The sequence below is a fragment of the Mus caroli genome, chromosome 8 (assembly GCF_900094665.2).
Source record: "Mus caroli chromosome 8, CAROLI_EIJ_v1.1, whole genome shotgun sequence".
Classification (NCBI taxonomy): Eukaryota; Metazoa; Chordata; class Mammalia; order Rodentia; family Muridae; genus Mus; species Mus caroli.
This window is the reverse complement of record NC_034577.1, coordinates 117,449,521-117,470,157: the sequence shown is the minus strand read 5'-3', so window position 1 is coordinate 117,470,157 and position 20,637 is coordinate 117,449,521. Positions and strand designations below refer to the sequence as shown.

The 20,637-nt window shown below is 46.9% G+C and overlaps 1 protein-coding gene and 1 pseudogene across 1 annotated transcript in view; both read right to left on the bottom strand.

The window, feature by feature from the left end:
• Positions 1-20,637, bottom strand: part of Slc35f3 (solute carrier family 35 member F3) — a 243,123-nt gene that overhangs the window by 41,210 nt on the left and 181,276 nt on the right. The window lies entirely within an intron of this gene.
• LOC110300303 lies at positions 7,593-8,410 on the bottom strand (annotated as a pseudogene).

Below are 20,637 nucleotides of genomic sequence, written 5' to 3'. Positions count from 1 at the left end.
CCGGGGGCTGGTTAATTCAGGTTCTCAGTAGGACACACTCTTAAAACACTAAGCATTTCTCCAGATCCTACGACTTACTTTTGAACAGCAAAACAAAAACAGAGCATTTAATTTCCCCCTGAAATCTCAACTTTTGGCTTTCAGGTAAACTCTTCACATTGGTTCCGCTGTATTTCCCACCCCTGTGGTGGTGTGAATGAGAATGGCCCTTACAGACTCACATATTTGAATTTTTGGTTGCCAGTTAGTGGAACTGTTTGGAAAGCATTGGATGGTGGGCACTGTTAGACTGTTGCCTTTTTTGAAGGGGTTATGGCCTTGTTGGAGGAGGTGTGGCCTAGTGGGAGGAAATGTATCCTAGTTTAAGGAGGCGTGGCCTAGTGGGAGGAGGTGTGGCCATGTTGGAGGAGGAGTGGCCTAGCGGGAGGAGGTGTGGCCTAGTGGGAGGGGGTGTGGCCTAGTGGGAAGAGGTGTGGCCATGTTGGAGGAGGAGTGGCCTAGTGGGAGGAGGTGTGGCCTAGTGGGAGGAAGTGTGGCCTTGTTGGAGGAGGTGTGTCACTGAGGGTAGGCTTTGAGGTTTCATAAGCCCTTGCCAGCCCCAGCCCCCACCCCTTTCTACCTACAACTTACTGATCAGAAGTGAGTTCTTTAGCTTCAGCTCTAGGCCATGCCTACCTGTCTGCCTGCCACACTCTCTGTCATGGTGGCTATGGAGTAACGCTCTGAAACTGTAAGCAAGCCCCTGATTACATGTTTTCTTTTAAACGTTGCATTAGTCATGATGTCTCCTCACAGCAATAGAATGGGAACTAAGACAACCTTCCACTATTTATTTTTATCTACATACATGTACGTACATGTTCACATGGACCCGTGTGTAGGTGTGCACAACAAAGTCAGAGGACACCTCGGGGGACTTGATTCTCTCCTTCAACGCTGTGGATCTCAGGGACTGAACCCAGGTTATCAGGCTTGGTGGCAAGTGTCTTTATCTGCTGAGCCAGATCTGACCCTCTTGTTCATTCTTCTGCAATGAAGGATCTTGGCCAGTTTGTTTGCTCAATGTGTCTTGTTTCATACTGCCTTTCTGAGCTGCATTTAGGTAAATCTTTCAGCATCCCCTAGAATTTATGAACTTTCTTTCCAGGCAAGTACAGTCTTTTCTTTTTTTTTTTTCTTTTTTACTAAATTTACATATGAATGTGCTCAGTGGATCTTAGGTGTCAATCATTGTAATTTCCATTTATAGGTTTGGTTGGTACCGGTCCAAGTCTGTCTCTTTAGATATCTTGTTAGTTGTCTGTTGCTGCTGTAACATCTGAGCATCAGTGCTGCCTGGAAATCAGCACACATTTCTTCTTCTTTGGTTCTGTGGCTCGTTCTGGAGTCCCACACAGATCTGTCCGCACCATCATCAGGATGTGGGCAGGCTCCTCCCATTTGAGGATGCTCTGAGGAGCAATGTATTTTCCACTCATTCAGGCTCTTGGCAGAATGCAAACCTTTGGCGTTTGTAGGACTGAGGTCCCCACATTCTTCCTGGGTCTGCTCCCAGATTTCAAAGATGGTCTGCACCCTTGAATGTGTTCCTTTCTCCATCCCCTCTGCCTTACAGACGCCTGGGAAAGTCAAGTGCCTTTCTCACAGATGGTCTCTCCTGCCATCCTTCTCTGCTTTTTTCTCTTCTGGATCTTTCCTTGACTACCTCCTTCTATTTTAAAGATAATTAAGCTGGATCTACCTGAATTCTCGAGTCTTACTCACCCCACCTCCCGTTCCCAAATGTTAGCAATAACTGGCAAGTGCCCTCACTATGGATTCAGTCCTGTGCACTGTGAATCATGATGTGCCTCCTCTGGGGAAGAAGCCACAGCTCCATCCACCTCACTGTTGCTGTGAGTCCAGAATCCTGCCTTATCCTTGATCTCCTGGAGGATGGGACCAGTTGATGTTGAGGTCACTCTGCACTAGACTGAAAAGGTTCATTGGACATTTTTTGTCCTTTAGAGTTCTTTCAGTTCTATCTGAAAAACTTTTTTTTTTCTTTTTGAAGTTTTGTGTGTGTGTGTGTGTGTTAGAGAGAGGGAGGGGGGCTTTGTTTATAGAGGCTCAACCTCAGGTGTCCTGCCTCAGTCTTTACCCACCTTGTCTTTTGAGACAGGGATTCTCACTGGCCTAGAGATCAGTCAGCTCTTCCTGTCGCCTCTTACCAGTGCTGTGATTATAAGCATTTTCTACCATGATGAACTTTTTATGTGGACTCTGGAGGACTTCAGTGAAGTCCTCACGCTTGCTCAGAAAACACTTCACAGGCTGAGCTCTCTGTCCAGCCTGAAATCTGCTCTTTTTACATTTCCCATCTTCAGCAAAACATTAATTTGTTGAACATCTAGACCCAAGCTCCTGCGATCAGAGACCCAGTCAGCACCCAGGAGCCTCAGGGACCACTGATTTTTCTGGTTGGAGGCCATACATAATTCTCTCTTGGACAGAAATCATTGTGTGTGTGTGCATGTGTGTGTGTGTTTGTGTGCATGTGTGTATATGTGTGCATGCATGTATATGTGTGCATTCATGTGTTCATGTGCATGGGTGTGTATGTGTGCATGCATGTATGTGTTTGTGTGCATGTGCGTGTGCATGCCTGTGTGAATGCATGCATGTGTGTATGTGTTTGTGTGCATGTGTGTATATGTGTGCATGTGTGTAAATGTGTGCATGCATGTGTGTGTGTTCGTGTGCATGCGTGTGTACTACTCAAACGCAAAGCTTCATGATTCCTGCTGCACTTGCTCCATATACAGTGTGGCTCAGAACTATGGCAGCCTAGGCTAGTTCAGAGTAAGTTCCTGCCTCAAGGCAAAAGTCCTTAGGTAAAGGTTTGTTAGCTCACTACAAACCCAGCTGCCTGTTAGGAGACACTGTCCCTGGCTCCTTACTGCAGAGGAAGTTCCAACCTCCCACCTCAGGGCTGGGGAGTGAGATGGGGAACTTGAGGAGGAGGGGCTGGTAGCTCAGCAGTGCAGACAGATACCAAGAGGTCATAACAGAAATGGCTTCTGGAGGCCACACTGAAAGCTGTGGCAAGGACTGATGGGTGAGGCACAGAGAGACCTCACTGCACATTTAGGTGTGACTTTCATCAAAATCAAAGGCCAAGGCCCTCCCAAGGGTGAAGAGGCAGAATAATGACAGATTGTCTTTTCTTTCTAGAAGGACCAGGCCTTGCCTGAGGATTCAGTGCAACCAACTCTTCCAGGACAGCCATCCCATGTGCCAACATGTGCCAGGAACTGGCTGGAACTTTTACACTTTTTCTTTATTTATGCATTTATTCCCAATGTTTCTTATACTCCTGTCAAACAAACCTGCAAGGGCAATTTGTTAATGGGTGAGAAAACCAGAGGCCAGATGACTCAACACCTTGCCCAGGTGCAGAGCCAGCAAATCAGTGTCCAACGGGACTATCCTTTCCTATCCCACAACCACACTTCTCATGATATCCTTCTCTCTCCCTCGTCCTCCTTCACCCTCTTATCCCTCTTGTTTCTAAACAACCCTCACCTGTTCCAGGCCATGACGGAATGAATGCCTTGGAAATGGACCGCATGCATTGCCACCATTTAACCAGGAGCTTGACAGACAGGAAATGCAAAGTCAATATTGATCGAAATGAACACCCAAAGCCTTCTCTTTACCCAGCTGGGTAGCAGTCTTGGTCGAACCACAGAGGCTTCAGAGATGCCAGTCTCGTGCAGACAGATGGATGGGAAGAGGTTTCTTGTCTGAAACACAGGCTTAAGTCCTTGCCCATGGCCACCCGACACTGGTTAAGTCCCTTAGTTCTTTCCAGCGTCCTTATCTATGCTAATACACAGGGATGTGAGGGCACCTCACATATCCTATCTTCCTCAGATGCTGGGAAAACTGGATGCCCACATACATGAGAATGAAGCAGCTAGCCAAAGTCCTATTGCTAGCTGCTTGGTGAGGCAGGATCACTACCAGAATGCCAAGACTGGTCACGTCCCTTTCCCTGGCTCAGAGGAGCACCAAGCAAGTGACCTGCAGGGCTTGACGGCAGCAGATACCCTTTGGAACTGTGTTAGCTAAGATGGTACTTAAAATAATTTTTAGTTTTAAGGCTAGGTGATTTCAGTTAAAAAAAATTGTGTTGGTTAGCTCTGTTGGCTCAACACAGGCTAGAGTTGCCTGAGAAGGAAATCTCAGTTGAACCCAGATCCGGGTGGCCTGTGGACACATCTCTGGTGGATTGTCTTGATTGTTAATTGATGTAGGAGCATCCAGACCACTGTGGGTGGCAACATTTCCTGAGCAGGTGGTCGTGGGCTGTAGAAGAAAGCTAGCTGAACATTAAGCATCTTTTCCCCAGGCCTGCCCTTGGCTCTGAGGGGCTTTCAAGGTTAGAGGTAATGCTGCCTTGAAGTTCCTGCCCTGACTTCTCTCAACAGTGCAAGGTGACATTTAAGGCAAATAATCTCTTTTGTCACCTAAGCTGGCTTTTGTCAGGGTATCTTACAGGAGGGACCCTAGAGCGCCCATACTGATGCTCTATTTTCAACCATTCCCCTCAAGCATGCATCTTGTTGTGTGGATTTGAAGGCTAAGAGTGAGGAAAGCCAGAGGGGAAAGCCCGAGTGTTGTTCCAGAGGCACTGGGGACTCAAGCCTGGCTTCCCCAGTGAGCTATGTGTTCATTCACAAAATGGCTAGTCTAGTTTCTATACTGCTTATTTGTAAATCTTTACAGAACTGGGGAAAAAAATCTCTTTTAATATTTATATGGAACCACAGCAGATGCTCAGCAGCCAAAGCAACCTTGAGCACAAGAGCCAAGCTGGAGGCACCACAGTACTTGAGTTTGCAATCGCTATAAAGCCGCATAGCAGCGAAAACCTCATATTTCTGGCTTAAAAACAGACATGCAAGCCAACAGAGCGGAGAGATTGGAAAGGAACCACACGCATTTACAGCCAACTGAAGGTTTGTTTGTTTGTTTGTTTGTTTTTAAAAAAAACAACAACATCCAGGTGGTGGTGGCGCATGCCTTTAATCCTAGCACTTGGGAGGCAGAGGCAGGAGGATTTCTGAATTCGAGGCCAGCCTGGTCTACCAAGTGAGTTCCAGGACAGCCAGGGCTATACAGAGAAACCCTGTCTTGAAAACAACAACAACAACAACGGGGCCAAGAATACCCACTGGAAAAAGGACAACCTCTTCAATAAATGACGCTGGGAAACTGGATGTCCTCACACTGGAGAAAGGAAATGGGCTCTGATTGCCAGTGCTGAGCAAGGCAGGCAGATTTGTGGGGCAAACTCCTACACCAACCGACCTTTCAACTTTCCTCTTTTGTTTCTATCTGAAAGTTTCTGGCGAAAACAAAGCAGGACAAGGTAAACTAAGCAGGACAAAGTGTGCTCTTACCCACTGATGGAAGTTGAGTAAGGCCAGAGGCAGACCTGTCAGCCATCTTTATGATGGAGGCTGAGCAGACACCACAGTGTTCTTGACCGCCATTTTGTTTTCTTGACACAGGACTTCTCACCGGTCTCTAGCCCTCAGACTCGGTGAGGCTGTCTGTCCAGGGAACCTGTCTCCTCCCCAGCACTGGGGTTATATGTATGTATCACCATGCCTGGCTTTTAAAGGAGGGTTTTAGGGACTGAGCAGGAGGGGGAGGGTTCTCAAGCGTATACAACAAGCACTTTACCGACTGAGCTATGCCCCTCTCTCTGCAGCTTAAATATATATATATATATTTTTTTTTTTTGAGAAGACTTCTGTCATAGAGTGAAAAGGATGAAGCTCTAAAAATTCAAGCAAATCACTCTTGATTCTCAGCTATTTGAATTCTGCCTTCCATACTTGGACACCTTATCCCTCAGCTAGAGTTTAGTCTAATCTTCCAAAACTCAATAAATGAGGAATGCTGGTGCTCTAGTCTAATGTCTGTTAGACTAGACAGCTGTGACAAAGCTCTCTCGTTAAAGTCAATTAAACCAAAGGAAACACTATTCACTTGTACAGGTCACCGTCTACCTCAAGGGTGAATAAAATGGAGACATGTCTGTTCGACGGTCTGGTTAAGGGGAAGAGTTTTGTTGTAGATATGAGGGAGAGAGCAGCCAGAGGTACTTGGAAGAGTCCAGAGCAGGGAAGGACTCAGAGCAGACTGGACCTGGACAAGAGACAAGCAAGAGCAGAGTAGAAAGAGAGAAGGGAAGAGGGGCAAGGGAGAGCAAGAGATGAAGACAGAATATGGGCAAAAGAGAAGACCCAGAAAGAGCAAAAAGGAAGACTACAGGAATAGCAGAATTATAAGGAGGCCATGAAGCCAGGGAGAGGACTCCTGAGCTGGCAGAATAGCCATGATGTCAGCATAGGCTTTGAAATGTGTGCAACGGGTACTGTGATGCTGAGGAGCCAACACATGCTCTGATATCCTGACAGGCACCATGGATTGCCGTGTGTCCCTTCTGCCAGTGATAAAGGGCATGGCTCCTTTTAAAGAAGGGAGCCAGCATCACAGGCTCCTGAGGAATGCTGGCTTTTGCTCAACGGCCATGGTTTGAGAGTATGTATTTTCCTTTGGATCTGGCAGAGGGGAGTCAAGCAGGAACTCAGGAATTTGGAAGCAAGGTTGCCTCTCTAATGAAGGAACTCACTCACAGCTGAGAAAGTATCGTCACAACTATGAGAAAGCTGCCTGATGGCTTGCTCAGAGGCCATAAGGTTGACTAGCTCTCTCATGCATCCAAGTATTGCCTGCAGAGGGAATTGTGCTGCCCATAGTGGACAAAGACCTTGCACATCAATTCATGAAGACAGGCAACCTGATCTAAGTAATTCCTCAATGGACTTCTCTTTAAAGACTACTTTGTTAAAATGACACTAAAGCTGAGCAGGATAGGAGAGGGTTTAACCTCCTGCCAGCAAGCAGGCTCTGGAATCCTCATACAGGGTAAGCCACAATTGCTCTGAATACCTTTGGGATACAACAAAATTCTTTCTTGAACTTCAGTGTAAAATCCCACCTCTTTAGTCTACACTCTTTATTTTCCCTCAGTGAGACCTAATGGGTTCCTTTCTCAATTCACTGTAGTATTTCACAGAGTCGGGATGCCCATGGAACAGGAAATCTAAGTGTAGAGCCCCAGGCTACCCCAGGGCAGAAGGAATCAAGCTTTAGGGGTAGATGGAGCCTTGGAATCAGGCTTCAGCCAGGTCTGTAAAGGAGTCACCCCACATTCAACTCTAAGAGTTGTTCTGATCCCCAGAACCTGTGCTAAGGACCCCAGCGGTTGTTAGAAAACAATGTTCTATTAAAATACCAACTAATTTCTGCTGGGTGAATGCTTCCAAATGATTTGAACATTTTTTTTTTAAAATAGAAGTTAAACACACACTACAAACCTTTCTCACACTATCCCTTTCTTTCCTTTCCTTTCCTTTCCTTTCCTTTCCTTTCCTTTCCTTTCCTTCTTTCTTTCTTTCTTTCTTTTCTTTTTTCTTTCTTTCTTTCTTTTTTTTTAGCAGACTTAATTCTTCTATTTTTCTTGTACAAAATCCTTATGTGGTAGCCACAGCTGGAGCCTGGGTTCTCTGAACAGAGACTCTGGTGTGGGTTTTCACAAGATGATCAGTGAATTCCTGATAAGGAGACTGGGTGAAGACAGTCTCTTTCCAGAGGTCGGGGGTCAGGTAGCTGTAAGTCTTGGAGATGGCAGCAAAGGTGGCCTTGGCAAAGTTGCCCAGGGTGGCAGTGCAGCCTCTGGCTGAAGTGTAGCAGTCATCTATACTGGCCATCATCAGGAGTTTCTTGGGCACAGGAGCAGAGACAATGCCAGTGCCTCTGGGGGCAGGGATGAAACGCACCAGCACAGAGCCACAGCGGCCTGTCACCTTGCATGGAACAGTGTGGGGCTTGCCAATCTTGTTCCCCCAGTAGCCTCTCCGCACAGGGATGATGGAAAGCTTGGCCAAGATGATAGCCCCTCGGATGGCAGTGGCAACCTCCTTGGAGCATTTAACACCAAGACCAACGTGACCATTGTAGTCCCCAATAGCGACGAAAGCCTTAAACCTGGTCCGCTGGCCAGCCCGAGTCTGCTTCTGCACTGGCATGATTTTCAGAACCTCATCCTTTAGGGATGCACCCAGGAAGAAGTCAATGATCTCAGACTCCTTAATGGGCAGGGAGAACAGGTAGATCTCCTCCAAGGACTTGATCTTCATGTCCTTAACCAGGCGGCCCAGCTTGGTGATGGGGATCCACTCCTTGTCTTCAGCTTTACTTCCATGAGCCCCGCAGCCCCTAATCCTGGGCCCCTGGGTCTTCTGGGTCCTCCCGCTGCATCGGCGACATCCGCCATCTGGTGTTTTCCCGAAGAAGAAGCAGCACGCTATCCATTTCTTTAGTCACTGTTTCCTTCAGAAGTAGCTCAGGGAAACTGCAAATCAATGTCAAAAACCAACTCTGAACACAAGAAGCCTGAACAAAGAGGATGCTGCGGTACCAGAGCTGTGACTCTGTCTTTAGACTCGTCAGTATCCAAACAAAGAGATTAACTACTATAACACTCTAACAGGGATGAGTTCCCAGCCTGTCCTAGACAATGGCATCCCAGCTACTTCACTATGTAGCTCCCAGACCCCCAGCTCGGCCAGCCCACACCCGCAGGGGTTTCCTGGATGGCTCTGTAGCTCAGTTACTATGTTGCAGATTGGATTGCATAAAAGCCAGCTTCACTCTTACTTCTTATTGTGGGTTTCAATTAACTAATGGGATGTGGGAAGCCATTACACTGCGGGCTGAATGTCAGCAGTAGGCTTTGTTGAAGTCTCAGGAGGTATCTATCGCGAAAGCTCTGTCTCGAATGCCTTTTGAAGTGGAGATGTAACAGAACAGGAAGTGAAGTGTTCAGGGGAAGGGCACTTAGAAGGTCATCTTGTCTAGTAGGAAAGCTAGAATTTCCCTTTTGGAGTTGAAGACTTGAAAAGCCGGTGTCAGACTTGTCTGGTTTAAGAACATCCGGGGCTTAGGAAGCCACACCTTTTGGGTGAGGGGTTGAGGGCATTTTCAGAGGCGATTAAATGAGGGGGAAGACCTTCCTGAATGTGGAAGAGGGTCTTGCTCTAGAAAGAGAACGGTGAGGACCAGCACTCTGAATTCTCTCCTTCCTGCTCTGAGATGTGAGCAAACACCCAGGCAACTGCAGCCGCCCCCCCCCCCCCCCCCCCCCCCCGTCGCAATGCGTTCTCTGAACGTGAGCAGAAACAAGTCCCTCCTCCCTCAGTTGTTCCTTGTCAGAGGTTTAGTCAGTTACAGGAAAAGCAGCCAATACAAGCTCCTCTAAATCTTCTTTGCTTTGTTATGTTGTAAGACGAGGTCTCATGTAGCCAGGGCTGGCTTTGAACCTACTATGTAGTCAAGGACAACTTTGAACTGACCCTCCTGTCCTTCTTCTTGTCTATCTGCCTCATTGGTGCTTAATTACAGCTGCACAACACCATACCTCAATGCTCAGTCCTGGGAGACTGAACCCAGGATCTCCTGTGTGCTAGGCAGTCAAGCTTACAACTGAGCCACATTGTCTGCTCTTCTGGAGTCTTGCTTCCACTGTGACTGACAGCTGCAAGGCTTCATACCATTGTCAACACACAGGCTACATAGTAGCTTTGACTCTGTCTCCCTGACTGTTCCACACACCTTCCTCTGGACACATGGTTAACCCAGTGAGAGTTCTGACAGGACCTGTTATTCCACACAATCCAGCAAGGTGGAACGGGCTTCACCGATCAGTACGGTGTCCCTTAATTAATCCAGTCAACAGTCACTCCCCTGTCTTAGCCGGCTGGATAATTTGGCTCCCTCATCTTGATCCAGACACCTACCAAGTCCCAGGCTTCTCTCAGCCCCAAAGATGAGCCAGAGGCTAAGCTGCCCTGTGCATCAATGACTGACACTGTAAGCTTAAGCAGACACCGCATATGCCAGTTCTACCCAATAGCCTGTGAAGGAAAGGCTTGCTAAAGCTACCTCCCCTAATACAGACCTCTTGAAGAAAGCCTTTTAAAATCTTTACTGTCAGCACCCATTGGCTTCCTCTACAATTTACATTTATTTATGGGCTGCTTATGTGCGCGTGCCACAGCTCACATATGGAGGGCAAGAGTTCAGCTGGTGGGAAATAGTTCTCTCCTTCCGACATGTGAAGTATGGGAATTGAACCCAGGTTGTAAGACTTGGCAGCAAGCACCTTTATCTGCTGGGTTACCTCACCGCCAGCCTAACAGTTTTTACCTTTAAAATGCATCCTCGGTAGTCAGAGACATGGCTCAGTGGTTACGAGAGCTTACTAGTCTTGCAGAAGACAGGCCAGTTTCAAGCGCCCACACAGGGCAGCTTATAACCTCTTACAACCACATCTCCACAGGCTCTCATGCCCCCCTTCTGGCCACTGTGGTTACTGCACTCACATGCACATACCCTCCCCCATATATATATCTCCACAACTAAAAATAATAAAAGTAAGTCTTAAAATTTGTATTGAAGGAAATTCTTTGGATGTTAAAAAAAAATAAAACTTGGCTAATCTTGGTTGTCAACATGACTACATCTGTAATTAACTAAAACCCAAGTAGCTGGGCAAATATGTGATTTTCTTAATTGGATCACTTGAGGTGGGAAATACCAACCCTAAAACTAGGTCCTAGCTTCTAATGGCACCCCACATAAAATAACATGGAAGCATGAAGCCTGTGCTTTCTGCTGGCTTGCCCCCACTCTCACTGGAAAGCTCATCTATCCTGATAAATTCTCCTTCACTGCTACAGAAACCCACTTCTTCATGATTCCAATGTAAACTGACAGCTTGCAGCTCTCTAAGATATCTCTGGGACTCCAGGAGCCAGGCTGGGGCTGCTGAGATGTCCAGTCTTGCAGCCTGAGAAACTACTGGATCCTTGTCCTTTCCTTTGGGAGACAGCCAAAGGACTGTCTTCTCGGACCAGAGCCTGTGAGCCACTGTAAAGTCTCCATGTGTATATCCCGTAAGTTCTGTTCCTTCAGAGAATCCTGACTAATACAACTTGTAATTTTTCTTTGTGATCATGAAGTAGACATTAAATATGGAATGAAAGATAACGAGGTATGGAAAGCATAATCTTGGTATCAACATGACACCACCACCACCCCCCCCCCCATTTACAAGGAACAAAACACACCGTTTTCCATTGGTATCTGTCTGAGTATTTTGAACTTACACAGCATGTCCTCACAGTTAGGTGACAGTGTCCTCCCATTGTCCCCCACGACCTTGTGGTCACGGTTAGGTGACAGTGCCCCTCCGTTGCCCCCCCCCAAGGTAGCTTGCTTTACCCTTTGCTCATTCTGAGAATTCACCAACACATTTAGCAAAGAATTCTTAAAGATATATTTTAAATTTTAAATTTATACACCTATGTGGGCGAATGCTCACAACCTATTATACAGGAGCCTGTGTAGACCACAAAGGGGCATCCGATCCCCTAGAACCAGAGTTACAGACATAGATGGTTGTGTGCTGCCATCAGGATGCTGGGAACTGAATTCAGGGTCTCTGCCAGAGCAGCCAGTGTTCGTAACCACTGAGCCATCTTTCTGTTACCCCAAGTTTTAAAAGGTTTGTTTTTTATGCATATGTATGTGTATCCATGTGTGGGTATGTGCATGTGAGTGAAGGTACCCTTGGAGACCAGAAGGGGGTTCAGAGACCCTGGAGCTGGAGTTACCAGCCACTGTAAGCAGGCTGATATGGGTGCTGGGAAGTGAGCTAGGGTCCTCTGTATTTAGCAAGCGGTTAGAAGTGCTTGCATCATCTCTCCTCCATTAGTGTCTGTGCCCTTGTCTTCCATGACAATGAAGGAGACACTACTTAGCATCTTCACAGCATCTGTTTGTGCTTTGACTTTTTGTTGACGTTTTGCCCTTTAAGTTACAACTCCCTGACGCTGCTGGATGGTATGTATCCTCTCAGTGGCCATGTCACCTCTACGGGGAGGTCACTTTTCAGATCCCTCACCCCCATACATCAGGCTTGCTTGAACTTGACCTTTATGTATTCTTTGTGCATTTTGAATGTCAGACATCTATCCTATTTTCTGAGATTGGTTTTCATTCTCTTCCCAAGGTCTTCCATGGAGCAGACGTTTTTAAATTAGTAATGACATTCTAGGATACGTTGTCTGCGTGTCTCAGTTACTCGTGGAAGGGGACAGCACGGAGTCAAAGGACAAGCTCAGTGGTGAAGGATGGATGCTGCTCTCCGCGTCGGCAGAGCTTTAGCTCACACAGCTTCTTATGGATGCTTCCCTCCACATCGGCAGTGTGCTTAACCACTGAGCCATTTCTGCAGCCTACTTAAAGAAGTATAAAAAATTTTAACTCTAATTTATTTTTAAAAATCAATTAATTTTAGTTAATATTATATGTGTGTCTACGTGTCTGAGTGTGTGTGTCTACATGAGTGTGTATGTATGTCTATGTGAGTGTGTATGTCTATGTGTCTGTGTGCATGTTTCTATGTGTGTGTGTGTGTATTTCTATGTGTGTCTATGTGATTATATATGTCTATGTGTGTCTGTGGGTTTTTCAGTGTGAGTGTGTGTGTCTGAGTGTGTGTCTGTGAGTGTATCAGTGTGAGTGTGTGTGTCTATGTGAGTGTATGTCTGTGTCTATGTGAGTTTGGGCACATGTGTACTATATCATGTCTGTGGCGGAGGTCAGACAATTTTTGGGAAGTGGTTTCCCTCCTGAGCACTTTACCCACAGAGACATCACACAGACTCTAATTTTCATCTAGCCTTTTCTTTGAGGGTGTCTAGGTTTGTTCCACATAGGAAGGTAATGATATAATCACTCTCATATTTTTCTCTAGTATTCAGGTATAACATTTACATTCTACTTGGAATTTTTCTAGGCTTCCCTAGGCAGGAGGTATGGCTAACATTAACTTTTCCCTCTGGTATTTTCCTGTTGCTGCCTGTGTCTCAAAACAGACCTTTTGGTATTTTAATTTGGACAGAGTTACATTTATAAGTGAACCTAGGGAGGAGCCGTGCTTTTACATAGCTAAATCTTAGGAGCTTTAAAGCTTTCTTTCAGACAGTTCTATAAACTTGGACCATGCTTGCACGGGGATTTAAAGTGTTTCCTTGAGCTTATAAATGTGTTCTTTCTCCCACACATATTTCCCACCTCTCTGGGGCCCCAGTCTTATCTACAGATGCCAGAGGGTCCCAGGAAGGATCTGACTGACATGTCCCTATTAGCTTACGTGCTGGAACACCGTGTTCCTGGCCAGTGGTAAGTTTGGGGAAGATGTGTAAATTCTGGGAGGTGGCTTCTAGTCAAAGGAAGTGGGTCTCTGCGCAGGGTTTGGGAGGTTTGAAGGCAATAAACCAGCCTGGCTTCCTTGCTAGTCTCTGCTTGTCTGAACCATCCAGATGTGAGTGAACCTTCCCTGCAGTGGTGGGCAGTGTTTCCTGAGACCACAAGCCAAATAAAAGAAAATAATGAACACAGTGCCTTAAAGTCTTCCAAGTCCTCTGACCATGCACTTCCTGCCATGTGCTTTCGGCCTCCACATTTGTCACGTCTGACCCAATCACAGTTTTCCTCATCCAAACAACATCACTTCTCATCGCTCCATTCATCTGAGAACAGTGAAACCATCCTCAAAAAGGCCAGAGATTTATCGCAGAGCCAAGGCTTAGTGGGCTGAGGCATTCAGCAAGCAATCGGCAAGCTGTTGCAGCTCTCTCCAGCACTGTGGGCTCATGCTCGCTCGCACTGGGTCTCTACAGAGTGAGGGATGAAGGGACTTCCACTTCTCATGTGAAAGAGTGACGAATGGGAGAGAAGAAGAACCAAGAAAAAGGTAGGCGCATTGGGAGGAGGGGCATGGGTCATTGGGTGGTGGTGACGGACCCAAGACAGTTGGAGCAAGGTGAAGTGAAGTGGCAGACAGTGGAGAAAACCTGGCACCCATTTACCTGTTACACAAGTTTTCCTCTCTTTTCTCTTCCCTCCCTTCTCTTCCCCTCCCTTCCCCTCTCTAATCCCCCTTTTGTTCTTTCTTTCCTGCCTTGTTTTATGCCTTTAGTCTACCTATTTCCTCTTGCCCAGAACCTTTAAAGAAGCTATTGCCAGTAGCCCTGTTGTTTCATTACCTGGACTTCCAGCCCTGGGGACCTCAGTAGGTCAGGCCCTGGCTGTATTTTAGCTGCTATGATGGATGTGGTCTCCTTTGTGACCTATGCTCGAGCTGCAGCCTGGCCTTCACGTGGCTCTGAACCTCCAGGCAGAGGCCACCTAGTCACCCACGGAGCCCAGAGTACTGTGCTCTATGAGTCTTGCCACCTGTAGTGACTTCCTGTTCATTCTGACACTCATCTGCTGGCTGTTGTGTCTTCCATGAACATTTTATCAATGCCTGGTGGCCTGGCAGCTCAGTGTGTATTTGGCCTGAGTCAGGTTATAACGGGCTGTAGCTCAGTGGCCTTTAATCCTGTGGTTCTTATGCACTGCATACATAAGGAGTCACCTGGAAGCCGGGCAAATCAGCATGGGGCAAGCACATCTGCTCTCTCCTGTCTGTCATCCACCAGTTGTAATGTGTCTCCATCCTCTGAATAATAATTTATCAACCCTTTTATCTGCTGGCCTCCAAGAAGTGTGTGTGTGTGTGCATTGCATGCATGAATGCATGCACATGCATGAGTATATGTATGATAACTCCAAGCTGGTCAGCCTCTAAGAAGATCCCCAAGGGAACGATGCTTCCCCAGTAGAGTCTACCTTGCAGCAATTCTGACAGAGGTAGGCCCACCCTGCCCACACTCAGGCATGCTCCAGATATCATGGCAGCTGGTATTTTAGTTTGGGTTTACTGCTGTGAACAGACATCAGGCCCAAGGCAACTCTTATAAAGGATAATATTTAACTGGGTCTGGCTTACAGGTTCAGAGGTTCAGTCCATTATCAAGGCAGGAGCATGGCAGCATCCAGGCAGGCATAGTACAGAAGGAGCTGAGAGGCAAACAGAAAGACTGGCTCCCAAGTGGCTAAGAGGAAGGTCTCCAAGCCCACGCCCACAGTGACACAGTTCCTTCAACAAGGCCACACTGACTCTAACAAGGCAACTCCTCCTAATAGTGTCACTTCCTACACCAAACTTATGCAAACCACAATAGATGGCTTGTTCCAAGATGACAGCAACAATGTCCTCACTCCACAGCTCCACACGCTATCCTTCCAGTGATAGGTGAGATTCATGTCTTCTCTTTCAATCCCAGCAAACTCCTGTCTGTCCTGACACAGAGCAGGGGAGAAATGACCTCAAGCAGTAACAGAGTCTTTGCTGACCCCACTGGGACCCATGCCTTTAGTGAACCATGGTCATAGTCTAACTGGCTGGGCCACCACACAGAGCAGAAGTATGCCTCTAGGCCAGTCACATGCAAGTATTCAGTAGATAGTTCCGAGTAGGAGAGAGAGAGAGAGAGAGAGAGAGAGAGAGAGAGAGAGAGAGAGAGAGAGAGAGCGAGCGCAGAGAGGCAGACATTGAAGGAGCATCCCCTGATGACAGACTCTCGTCCCTGTCTGTCCGTCATCCTAACCTGCAAGCCCGAGCCAGACTAGAGCCATTACCCACTCACTCCCCACACAGTCAAAAGGGCTGTGTGCACTCTGGGGTTCCAGGTAGCTTGTTAAACAGCAATAGTGACACAAGCCAGTATTCGGTCTCAGACCTCACAGCAGGTGGAAATTTGAGCAAGATTTTAAGACCACAAATGGACAAAACCTCAGCCACCCCCCTCCCCCCCCACACACAAACACTGGTCTTTGTGAAGATGTAGTTTGAGAAACCATGAAAATCTAGCCGCTGTAAATGTAAAGTTGAAACTTTCTTTTTTAAAGATTTATTTCATTAACATATGTTAAATATTCTTAGTAATGGGTTTGATTGTAGTGTTTTGTATTTACATACATTTTTATCTCATTCATCCCACCACCCTGTCCTGCACCTGATGTTCCTCTTCTGGCTTAGTTGGTCTTTCCTCCCCTCTCCCTCCCTCTCTCCCTCTGTTCTATCCCTGCCTCTGCCTCTCTGTCTCTCTCTCTCTGTCTCTCTTTCTCTCTCTCTCTCTCATTAGGGTTGCTTTTGGAAGCATGGGCTTCTTACCCACAGTTACAATCACTGGGGAGAAAAAGTCCCTCCCTTTTCAGCAACCCCAATGCCTACAAATGCTTAGGAAGGGCTGCAGCCGTGTGAGCCCCTCCTCCATACCATTTACCTACAGGTCTCTCATCCTGACAGGATGCTGATAAGTTTGATCCTGTCTAGCCCACAGACTGAGCGTGGTGTTAGGTGCAAGGGAGGGTGAGAAAGGCCATGTCCCTAGCTTCATGATACTTAAAGGTAGCTATTTTCTGTCGAGATATTCTTAAAATATTATATGTATTCATAATAAGGCCTTATGGCAGCTGTAGCACAGTATATGTGTGTGTGCATGTGTGTATATGTGTGCATGTATGTGTGCATGAGTGTATGTGCATATGTGCTTGTGTGTATGTGTGAACAAACAGTGCACATGGAGGCCAGAGGTGTCATCCTTCCATCTTTTGTTTGAGATGGAGTCAGTCTCTTACTGGCCTGGAACTTCACCAACAAGGCCAGGCCAGCAGCTTCCAGGGTCACATGTCTCTTCTTCCCAACTCACATGGCTGGGATCACAGGTGCTCGCCACTGTGCCCCATTTTTTACATAAGTTCTGGGGAGGTGAACTCCTCAGGCCGCACCATTACAAGGCATATCCCTACCCAGGACCTCAAGGATGTCTGACTGCATACTTGAGGGTGTGGGTTTCCAGGTTGACTTCAGTTCCAGGCACAGAGATCATGTTCCCGAGTGTGATGCTGGCTGCCTGTCAGATTCCCTCATTCAGAACTTTACTTCTGAGTCAGGCTGCCGATCAACAGATACATTGTAACTCTGCCAATTCTTCCTCACTGCTCCTGGAAGCCTGGGATCCTGAGTGAGCAGCTGGTGCAGTGGGATACTTCTTACCTACCCTGCTGGGGGGATCAGCAACTTTCTCATCACTGACAGATGCAACTTAACAGCGAAGATGGATAGGGTTGTGGTTTCAGAAGGACTTTGGTCTGTCAGGGAGAAGTTTACCATGCAGAGGCTCACACATGTTTAGGGTTCAGGGAGCGTGGTACTCAGAAAAGAACCTGAAACCTGTATAATCTACAAGCCCACATCCTTAGTGATTCCCCTTCCTCCAGCCAGGTCCCACTCTCCCAAAGGATCCACAGATGTCAAGAACAGTGCCACCACCTGGAGACCAAGTGTCCAACACAATAGCCAATGGGATTTAACATTCAAACTATGGCCTTTGACACAAGTCATCCTGGAAAGAATTGCTTGATCTAAGTTAGATTCAGAGGAAGGATGAAGTCCCAGGGTATGCAACCCCTCCCTGGAGCAAGCTCTCAGGATAGCTGGGGTTCAGGGATCTTGGCAGCTGACTCTCCTAATCCACTCCATCCCCCAACCTCAGGAGGGCTTGCTTCAAATGACAGTGCTATCTTGCTTAGGATTCCCAGGGTTTGACCAGGAAACCTAGATGGGGCCAGCCCTTTCTCCTCATTAGAGAAGGTAATATTATCATGCACTGCACACCACCAAAAAGGATGGGGATGTGAACTCCTCAGGCCTGCACCATTACAAGGCAAACCATTTTATCCCTACCCAGGACCTCAAGGATGTCTGACTGCATACTTGAGGGTGTGGGTTTCCAGGTTGACTTCAGTTCCAGGCACAGAGATCATGTTCATGATGCATGGGGGTATGGCTTCTTCAGTTTACCTCAACAACTCCCTTTGCTCAAGACATGCCAGGAAACACTTACCACAACACACAGCCCGAAAGTGGAGCTAAACATTCCATGTTCCAGGAAACACATTCACCATGTCACAGTCCTACAGTGATTTAAACACCTACAGTGCCTAAATGCCTAAACACTGTCTGGTCAGTCTGGGGAGGTGGCTCAATGGGTAAAGCTCTGGCTTCCCAGGCATGAAGATTTGGCTCCAAATCCCAGACAGAAAAGTCAGGCATGGCCACATGTGCCTATAATCCCACACACGAGGGTGTCTCTGAAGCTCAACAGCCAGATGGTTCAACTTACTCCATAAGCCCTAGGTTCAGTGAGGGATCCTGCCTCAATAAGTAATATGGAAAGCAACCCAAGAAGACATCCAGTGTCAACCTCTGGCAGACTGAGACATGAGCATGTGTGTAGCTGTACACACACATGAATACACACACACACACACACACACACACACTGGTCAAAACAGTTAGCCAGCATTTGACAGACCTCTTGTGCTCATCCAGAATTTCCATTTTGTTGGTAAAATACTTAAACCATTTTAAAAATTCTCTTCTTCTGCTCTCCCCTGGAGAAGTGTGTGGTGAAAGAAAGGCTGGTACATAAAGGGTCTAACAATACATCCCTGAAACAAGGGATCTTTAATTTTTCTAGTCCTTTTAATTTCCTTTATGTTATAAATTAATAATGTATGCATGATCAAGAGTAACTCATTAAATGTAAGCATCATAAAATCGGGTAGGAAAGAAATGCACAAAACTAACAAGCCCACTCCACAATGTTGCATTAAGCCCATAAGTTGCCTTTGCTGTCTCAGGGTGCAGTAGGAAGCAGCTGAGGAGGTAAATGTAATTACTGAAAGTCTATTTTAAAAGGTCCAGGAAGCCCAAGAATAGATTGTACACAGGCATCAGCAAAGGCAGTCTGCGCTGGCCGGTCACGGTGCTTACGTTCCATGACGATTCAACTAGACAGACAGTGTGGGGGCAGGGCTACAAAGGCAATGTACACCAGAAGGGTGCGTGGCTCTGGCTTGGGAACTGTTCAGAGAGGGTCTTGTAGAACACAGCGGGAAATGCTTTATGATAAGAAGGATGTAGAGAGAGCAGGAGGCTCATACCCCTCCCTTAGGACTAGGTGGGGAAGCGGCTGGAAAGAGGGCTATCTCAAGAGAGCTAGGCATGTGCCTAGCCTGCTCTGGCTCATGCTTGAGGAAGAAGATATAATGTGTTTTGGGCAAGGGGTCAATCACTGAGTACCTAGTCAAGGCACATGTGCCTCACCTGCTCTGGGTGATGCTCGAGGAAGATACAATATGTTTACAATGTGTTTTGGTCAAGAGGTCAATTACTGAATACCTAGACAAGGCACAGTCTACATAGAGGGAATTGCTTTGATTTTGCTTAGAAGATCAGGCATAGTAATTTGTAGTAATTCAAGGAGTCTTTTCCATAGACTCCCAGTCCCTTTGCTGAGAAAAGCTATGTGGAAAGCAATATAATAAAGCAGCCAGCAAAGAGAGACAAGTGCTCTTGCCCTGTGGCTCAATAACCCAAATAAATACACCATGTGGGCAGAGGTGATGGCTCACACAGTAAAGCTTGCAAGTATGGAAACCTTAGTTAGATTTTGCAGAACCATGCCAAGAAAACAAAACAAAACAAAACAAAACCTAGTCATGTGACATAAGCTATAACCCCAGTGCTGCGAGGCACAGACATGTGAATCCCTGTGTCTCAGGGGCCACTCAGTCTGGTTTACAAGTACTACAGTGGTGAGAGACCCTGATGCAAAACATAGTGTGGAGAGCAATTGAAGAAATACCTGATGCCAATCTCTAGCCTCCATTGACACACACACACACACACTCACTCTCACATACATGCACATACTTGCACATGCACACAATGCACATGTACACACATAAGCACACATACATTCAAGCACATGTGTACACACATGCATGCACATGCGCATACATACATATTCACACATGCATTCAAGCACATGTGCACACACACTCACATGCACACATGCATAAACACTCCCACACTCCCATATGCACAGGTGTGTGCATGCATACACACTCATACATCCACACATGCATTCAAGCATGCGCGTACACACACACACACACACACACACACACACACACACACAGACCTTAACGTGGAATATTGACACTGATTATATCCCCCACCAAAGGACCCACTGTCCAGCAACAGTAGCCACCATCAAAGCTCAGGCTCCCGGGGAGGTGACTCACACCCTAAACCTGGAATCTGCATTCATGCCATTTTTGATATGTGCTCATTCAGTTTCAGGAACGCTCACGGCCATCCAACCCATACACAATACGTGAATTGCAGGCTGAAAACCTGAACCAGCCTTGTGCCATGCTTGTGGTTACTTCTTTCCAAGCAAGACCTCCATGGCCTTCTGTATCCAAGGGGCAGGTGAGTTACAGGTAATGCTCAAATGCTGAGTGAGGTAGCAAGAGGGACACCTCGTGTGATAACCCTGTAATGTCTTCTCCCAAGAGGCCTAGGTTAGCCAATGCCACCAGCCTAGCCAGGGCTGCATAGCATACAGGCAGGCTGAGGTAGTGGCCATACTGAAGGACAATATGACAAGGGACGTATCCACTCTGCCACTGTGCACAGCAACAGCC